The sequence below is a fragment of the Balaenoptera borealis genome, assembly GCF_965194805.1.
Source record: "Balaenoptera borealis genome assembly, chromosome: 1".
Taxonomy (NCBI): Eukaryota; Metazoa; Chordata; class Mammalia; order Artiodactyla; family Balaenopteridae; genus Balaenoptera; species Balaenoptera borealis.
The window spans coordinates 193056325-193064678 of NC_138860.1; positions in this window are offsets into that span (position 1 = coordinate 193056325).

An 8354-nucleotide genomic window follows, 5' to 3' on the forward strand; every position below is an offset into this window, starting at 1 on the left:
GAGCCAAGGTCGGGGTGCCGTGGAAGCCTCTCGCCGCCAGCGCGGGGCACGCGTTGAAATAGCCACACAAGAGCAGAGGCCCGTGGGCACAGACGCAGCAACAAAACTCTAGGAAAAGGAGAAACGCAGGACAGATGGGCAAGGCGTCCACAGCACCGCCCTGAGATGCCGCAGCCGCCGACGCTCCCTGCGATTAGCTTGTTCATCGGTGACGCCAGCGGGTGTGGGACGGGCCGGGACACTCGGAGGCTGGCACGGGGTCGGCAGGCTGACAGGCCTTTGATCCCACTCGCCAGGGGGAGCGGGAGTGCGCCATTTCCAGCAGAAGGGGCCCTCCTTCTGTGTCGTTCTGAGTCACGGTTTGTGAATTAAATATGAAGCTCACTGATAACCGGAGAAGCACAGACTCAAAACAAAACAAAACAAAAAGGCAAGATCCCGTGAGACACGAGACCCCACGTTGCCCAGTGTTTCGATCTCGGGAACACACGTGCAAGCCAAAGACTGAAACACCCCAGGAATAACTCACAGAGCTGTGCACAGACCCAGATGCTCAGGGCAAAACGGAGCTTGATTTGGTAACTGTGGCAACCCGGCAGCTGAGGTTGATGTGGAAACGTCTGATTTCAGCAGAAAGAAGCTTCTCACTGTCCGATTCTTCTGAGAAGACGGGGGAGCGGCCAGCTCCTCCTCCCGCCTGCCGGCCCTGCTGAGGGCTTTCCAGGCTCTGGAAACGAAATGCCCTCTGCTACGGTGGGTACCGCCCCAGGAGGGCACGTCTGCATCTTACAATGCCCCATGCCCACGTACTGGCCCGAGTGTGAGGCCTGGCCCATTCTCCCCGGGGAGCCCCATCTGAGCTTGTTCTCCGAATATGGAAACCCCGGAGAGATATTTATAATCCTGAATTCTCCCACAGCTCCTGGGCCACCCCCTCAGCCGGGCCAGCTGTGGAGGGGCAGGGCCCCGTATGCAGAGCTCCCCACGGGGCCTGGAGCTGCCGCGGTTAAAGACACGTGCCGGTGTGGACAGGCAAACCCCGACCTGGCCCCGGCGCCCTGGCCCGAGCCCACCTGCCTGGCCCGCGTCCACCTCCCAGGCCCCGGGGCCAGTTCCTGCAGCCGTGAGGTCCTTTCCCCCCCACAGACCCCAACGCCCCCACTGCCCAGACGCCCTGTGCTGACGGGCATTGGCCTCAAGGCTTCCTCCAGGGCCCCAGCTCTGTGCCCCCGAGTCCCGGACCTGCTCTGCGTCTGCGCGGTCGCCGGCCCCATACAGGGAAGAGGTGGGGAGCTGGCCAGAGGGCCCCAACGCCTCCTGCTCTGTGTTATGGGGCACGGGCCGTCCTGGTCCCTGCCCACCACCACTTCCTCGCACTTGTTCAGGCGTCAGTGCCCTGTGCCAGCCTCCACACCTGCCTCTGGACCCAAAAGCCCACCCTTGGGACTTCTAAGAAACCCATCCTCTCCAGCAGCCGGCTCTGGCAAATCAGAAGCACCTGGGCCTTCGGGTGTGCACTGAGAATTCTTGCAGAGCCGTGGACATTTGGTTCCCGCTGGGCCCACTGTCCCCACCCCCGCCAGGAGGCACAGGGCTCCCCGCTACCTGACCGGGGTAAAGTGACACCTCCCCCTGACACCCTTCGAGGCCCCACGCGGCGGCCAGGTCCCAGGCTGGGGCTCAGGGGCTCAGGTTTGTGAATGACAGACCCACGGGGGGCGGGGGGGAGAAGGGGTGCGTGGGCCCCTGCAGCCGGCGGGTCCTCCTGAGTCCTTAGTGCCTTCTGCCCCGAATGGTCTCACTAGCAACACACGGCGGTTCCCTCCCCCACCAGGGCCACCATGGTCGGCTGGGGGACCCCTCTTTCTGTAATGGGCAGCTGGCCTGCAGGGCCTGACCCAGACGCCGAGACGGGGTGCAGGGCCAGTCGGGTCTCCCGCTGGCCCCCCACCCCACCAGGCTGGCTCAGGCAACGCAGAGGCCACAGGGCCATCCCCCGTCCAGCAAGGCCAAGCCCGTCCTGTGTCACCATCCGCATTTCCGCATTTGTTTATTGACAGTCTGCCTCCCAGCCCTGTGGCAGGGGAGGGCTGTGGGGGGGCAGAAGGAGGCAAAGCCTGGGAGGGGCCAGCACGGGGGCCGCCCGCGGGTCTCACCCTGTGGCAACCCTGGGGGCACAGACCACCGGTCACTCCTGGTACAGCCCAAGGCTGCCGAGGCCCTGCCAGGGCCACCCCAGACGAGGCTCTCCCCGCTCCCTCTTCTCCCCCTGCAGCAAACCCCAGAGTCGCCGTACCCTCCCGCCGGGGTGGTTACTCTCTCAGACGTGTCCATCACTCTTGCTAAAGATGCAGATATTGACAGAAGCTGATTGCAAACTGCCACAACTGCCTCCTGCTTGTTCCGAATCTCGGGCCAACTGGCAAACACTTGCCTGCAGACAAGGTTCCTTGAGGTGCCAACAGTCTTCATGGGAGCGAGACGGGGCGCGTGCATGCCTGCGGGTGCAGCCCAGCCCCCGCCCTCACCTCTGGTTGGCAAGCGCGCAGCAAGCAGCTCTGGAAACCCTTTCCGTTTCCCCCAGAACCCGTCCACAGGGCCCTGAGTTTGGGGCCATCCGACACCTGGCCGTGACCATGGGGCCTCTGGGCTGGCCTGTAGGTTTTGGCCTCTAGGTGTCAGACCCCAAGGTCCAGGAAGGGTGGAAGAAGCCGCTGAATTCAGGTGGCCGCCATCCCCCAACCCAGGGTGACCCAGGAGGAGACCAAGGGTAGGCCGGCGCTCCTCAGCTTCCGGGGCCCGCGGAAGTGGTCCAGGCGGCCGGCTGTGGGGCTGGGCCCAGGGCGAGCTGACCTTGAGGCCCCAGGGCCACTTGACCCTCAGAGCAGCCCCGGCCATGCCCACAGCCCGCATGGCCCCCCACTCAGCCGCCACCTTCCTGCCCTCCTGCCCCAGGGCCCCTGTGTGTCCTCCCCTGGTAACCCCTCAGACCCACAGGACACCTCACGTTGTCACTTGTTAGCTTCACCCATTGTCACCATCCAGAGGGTTCCAACAGTAGACAGGGTTGCAAAGGTGCCTCTCCATCCCCACGAGGGCTGGGGTGACACAGGCCCTGTAACCTCAGAGCCGAGCCGGTCTTTATTTCACATAACAAGGGGGCAAGTTCAAGGGGAACCAGTTGCTGTTTGTCACAATGTTCAGGTTTAATTCAATTACCTTTGTGCTCCCTAAAGTAAGCCTTTCAGTGGAGGGAAGGGGTCCCCCTGGGGCGGACCGGCACCCTCGGCCTGGGGGTCGCGGCCTTCCCAGAGCCTGGCCGGCAGCCCACCAGGCCCCTGCCCCTCCGCAGACACGCTCTGACCATTTGCTCCTGCGGGTGCATGCCCGCCCAGGGAAGGGGCGCCCAGCCCACCGGGGGCCCTCACCACACAGACCCCGCCCTGTGGAGGGAGCAAGCAGGGTTCGCGCCCACCCGGCAGGGTTCCGGCCTGGAAGGGCCCTGCGTGTGGACGACAGGGGAGGCCCCGAGTCCTGGGGGTCGTACAGGGGGTGTGGCCGCCTTGAACTCCCCTTCCCCTGGGAATGAATGGCCTGCGTCCATGGGGCTCTGGCTCTTCCCGGCCGTCGCATACGTGGCTTCTTTGCGTCTCAGAGTCTGGTTCCTGAGTTGCTGCCCCATCACGGTCAGGGGAGCCTGCCCTGGTCCCCCGTCCCCGCAGTGCCAGACCAGGGGAGACGGCGTGTGGACCGGGTGGCCCCTCCGTGCGGCCCCAGGACCCAGGAAGGCCGGCGGGCGGCCCTGTGCCGTGCGGCTTCCCGGGAGAGCGCGGTCTCCACCGCAGGCCTCGCTGCATTCCTGCGGAGACATTCCTGGCGTATTACGGAATTTCACAGCATGACACAGAGCCCTGTCAGTTCCTGAATGATGTGAGACTGTGTCAGCTGCACAAGACAGAGTCCATTTCAGAACCGGGGGCCGTGAGCCTGCCCGGCCACACGGGAGAATTCCATCGAATTGGGGAGCACGTGGCTCTGGTTGCATCTTCCCCAGAAATCCTGGATGCCGGCCCTGTGACAGGACGCGCCTGCAGCCCCATCAGCCTGGTGGCTGCACTTGACCTTGCCCGAAACTGCTCAGCGGAGGACCAGCCAGAGCCTGACACACAGCGACCGGCCCTGCTCGCTCAGAGAAAAACGGGTTTCATTAAGACTTCCATGATTAGTCATTTAATCAGTCATTAGGCCAACACAGATGGAGACAATTTTCTACTTGAATAGATAGTTGAAGCCCACAGTCCAAGAGTCCCCCACCTCCGCAGAGGGTCACAGTGACCGCCGAGCCCCTAAGACAGGCTCTCGTCCCCTCTGAAAGGCTGTCCTCCCTGAGTCTGCATCCTGGGCTACCCCTCCGCCCGCCGTCCCCCCTCCTCTGCCGAGTCCAGGACAGCCCTGGACGGGGGTGGGGCGTGGTCCAGGAACCACCGGGGTCAGCAGTTCCTGTCTCGAGCGCCGGCCCCCGCACCCTGAATGTGCTGGGCCCAGTCAGGAAGGCCCGGCTGGTGAGGCCACGGGGGGCAGACAAGAGGGAGCTGCACCCCCAGCCGTAGGGCAGGGATGGGGCCCCCCTCGGCCCCCGTGATGGAGTAAACGGGCAACTCCACGGCCACAGGCCAGGGGCTGCCTGCCTCTCCTGGGACCCCCAGGCCTCCCACCATACCCTCTGGCCTCTGGGGGCCAATTCTGGGTGCCCTCCCCCAACTCCGTGTCCTACACGGGGCTCAGCCCAGGGGGCCACAGGCAAATGCTTTAGAACTGAATCTCGAATGACCCAAAGGATCTCCACGGGAGGACCGAGGCGAAGCCCACAGGCCCTCTGCCTTCCCGGCCCTCGGCAGGGAGCTCCTCTGGGTGGGCATTCATGGAAGACAAGAGAAACGGAAGGTTCTTTACTTCTTTAGAGACTTTCAAAGACTGAGAAGTGAGCCCGTCTTGTCCGCAGGAATAACAAACCAGAGCAGGTGTGGGCCAGGCAGGAACAGCTGGCCGGGAAGCGCGGCTCTGGCGCCCTGACCGCTCCGCCCCCCAGCAGAGCAGGATGCTTCCCGCCTGACGCAGGGCTGGAAGAATCGCCCCGACAGCAGATGGGGCGGCTGGAGGCCCGACAGAGCCCTTAACCCTTCACACGCCTACCCCCAGGGCACCACCCACGCTCCCCCTGGCCGAGGGACCCCCTCAGCAGGCACCCCCAAACAGAAGACACCCTGCAGGCTTTCCAGGGCCTGGAGCTGACTGTCCAGCGGTGCCCCGCGGGGCACAGGAGCCTCTGGGAGAGGAGCCGGCCGGAGGCCCGCGCCAACCTGGGGCTGTGCCTGGGGCTGTGCCTGGGGCGGTTGCGCCAGAGCTCACGGCCCTGCGTGAGACCCCCCATCTCTCGGGGGTCCTAGGGAGGCAGCGACAGTTCCCAGCTTGGCCCCAAATCAGGGCCAGCCGCCGTGCTGCAATGAGCTGACTTTTAATTTTGGAACTTTCGTATGGGCTCCCTGCGGGGGCCAGAGAAGCCCCGGGGCCCACGCCCCAGCAGCAGGTTGGAGGGGCCTGGGCCGGCTTCTCTGCAGGCCGCAGACCCTCAGGGCAACAGTTTTCCCAAACTGGGGCCTTGACTGGGCCCTCTCAGCCGGCACATCCCACGAGCGCTGGCGTGATGCGCCCGCCCACCCCCAGGACCCTGGGCCTTGACCCAGACTGCCCGGGGCCGTCCCCTGACCAGGCCACGGGAAGGGGTCCCCACCCTCTCGCAGCGGGTCAGCCTCGAAAACTGGCCCCCGTGCCCAGATAGGCCTCGGGGGATCCACACCCCATGCCATGCCCTTGTGTCCACTTCAGAGACTGGAAAACAGACGGTCACAAGGGTCAGGTGCAGGTCTGACCGCGCCCAGAGCCCGCACCCCAGCCCGTCCCCCGCGGGTCTGTGGGTGGCCAGGCCCGGGTCACGTGGGCTGCTGGAGATGCCTGGCCCAATAGGGAACCAGTCTCTCCAGAGCGTGAGTCCCTTTCTCCCGTGGTCACAGGGCACCTGGCCAGGGGCTCCCAACGCCCAGCACCTCCTACACCCAGCTGCCCGCAAAAGAGCCGGCTGTGTGCAGGTGCTCCACGCGCCGGTGTCTGGCCGACCAGCCTCAAGCTTCTCGTCCAATTATGGCCCTTTTCTCACCTCTGCCCTTTGGATCCCCTGACCTGGGCCATGAGGAAAAGCAGTGAGAAGCCACGGAGCTTGGCTGTAGCCCCACACCCCACCCAGGCTCAGTGGGCATCGCCTTGGCAACAGCTCTGCTTAGGGTCAGACGTGCTCGCGGGAATTTCAGCGGAGAAAATCCAGGGCAGATTCCTAGGGCCTCTGTGACCCCAGTGCTGCGATGCACCAGCTCTGGGGACACTCTCGGGGCCTCCAGAAAGGAGAGGCATGGCCGTGGGGCCACCCGTGCCAAGAGGTCAGCCAACGGACTGGCGGGTCCCTTGGGTAGCTGAGCGCCCGACAGGGACCCTCACGGCAGGCCCAGCTTGACCACGTGTCCCACTGGAGCAGTCAGAGGGTGAGGCCCCTGGGCCTCGTGGAGGACTCGGGGGGACCCACCAGGGGAGCTTCACTACAGGCCTCGTGTCACAGGGACACATCTGGCAGGTCAAGACGCCTGACAAACGCCCCGGAAGGACAGCCCACGCAGCAGGAGCTCGAGGCCGCCCTCCCCCTGAGGAGCCCCACCCTTCAGGTCGGGTCACTGGAAGACAAGTCGGTGCTGTCTGGGCACCAGGCCTCGGTTTGGTCTGTAAATGCAGAAACGGACTTCTGCTTCCAGCCAAGATGGAACGCAAGGGGCTGGATTTGCCCTCCCACAAGTAAACAAGTAAAAAACTGGACAAGATCCAGGACACAACAGTCCTCGAGACAGTGTACATCTGATGTCGAGGAATGGGGAACCATGACGCTGAACCATCGGGGTGAGCCCTCGGGTCCCCCAGCGCGCTGCCTCCGGGGTCTCCAGCTGTGGCGCAGGCAGGGGACCCAGGCAGGTTCAGGGATGCACCGGGGGGGAGACACGGAGCTGGGAGGCCCGGAAAGCCGAGGCGGCAAGAGTTCGCAGGACGGAGCCCCGGAGAGGAGAGAGCCCCCAAGTCTGCAGAGCACGGATCAGCCCGTGCACATGAGGAAAGGAGGCCAGGAAAGACCCACCAAGAAGGTTAAAGGGAGTCGTGTCCAGAGCTCACACGGGCTGTGAAAAGTGCAGGCTCGTTCCAACAGCCGGGCCAGAAGACCTCCAAATTCACGGGGCGTTGGTACTCACAAGGGTCCTACCTTAAACCCCACCGAATGAACCTTAAAAGCAAGACCCAAAAAGATCACACTGTTTCTAAGTAATATAACAGCACCAAGAATGTTTACAAGAATACAAAAGTATCCGGCACCCAAGAAGGTAAAACCCACAATGTCCAGCTTCTCATCAAAGATTACCAGGCAGAGAATGCAGGAAAGCACAACCCACAACGAGGAGAAAAATCAATCAATCAAAACTGATCCTGGACGACACGAGTGAAAGAATTCATAGGCAAGGACACTGGACCGGCGGTAACTGGATGGAACATGGAAGGTTGAAAAGACTGAATCAAACGTCTGGAGATTGAAACGGCGATGTCTGAGGGAGGGGTAATGGCCACGAAGCAGGCGAGTGGGCTTGAAGACACGGCCACCCCAGATGAAACCCAGAGCAAGACAAGAACCGACACGGCAAGCAGATCTTGCTTATTAAACCCTGAGACGACTTCAAGAGGCCAAATGTGTACACAGCATCAGAGCTTCCAGAGTGATGGGGCAAGGAGGAGATGCAAAACATATTTGAAGAAATTATGGCCAAGATTTTTTCAAATTTGATGACAACTATGAAGCCACAGATCTCAGACACTCAAGAACCCTGAGCACAAGAAACATGAAGACAAGGACACCAGCCACAGACACAGGGAAGGTCTTGGATGGGGGACTGCAGGACCTCGGGTGCACCCGGCCCCTCCCACATCCTGCCCCATCCCCACTCCACCCAAACCTGGGTCACAGGTCTCCCCACTGACCCCACACACGCTTTCCCACTGACCTGGAGTCCAGGTGGATTCCGAGAGGAAGTCCGTTAGTGGCCCAGCTCTGAGCCCTCCTGATTCCAGCGCTGTGCACACAGTGGGCGCACAGTCAGCATTTCTGGGCTCAGACAGAACCTCCACCTCACACACCGCCCGGGCTGCAGCTGCGCCGGTCTCCAAGGGGCCAGGCCCCGAGCCCTCGGGTCTACCAGAACCGTCAGCTAATC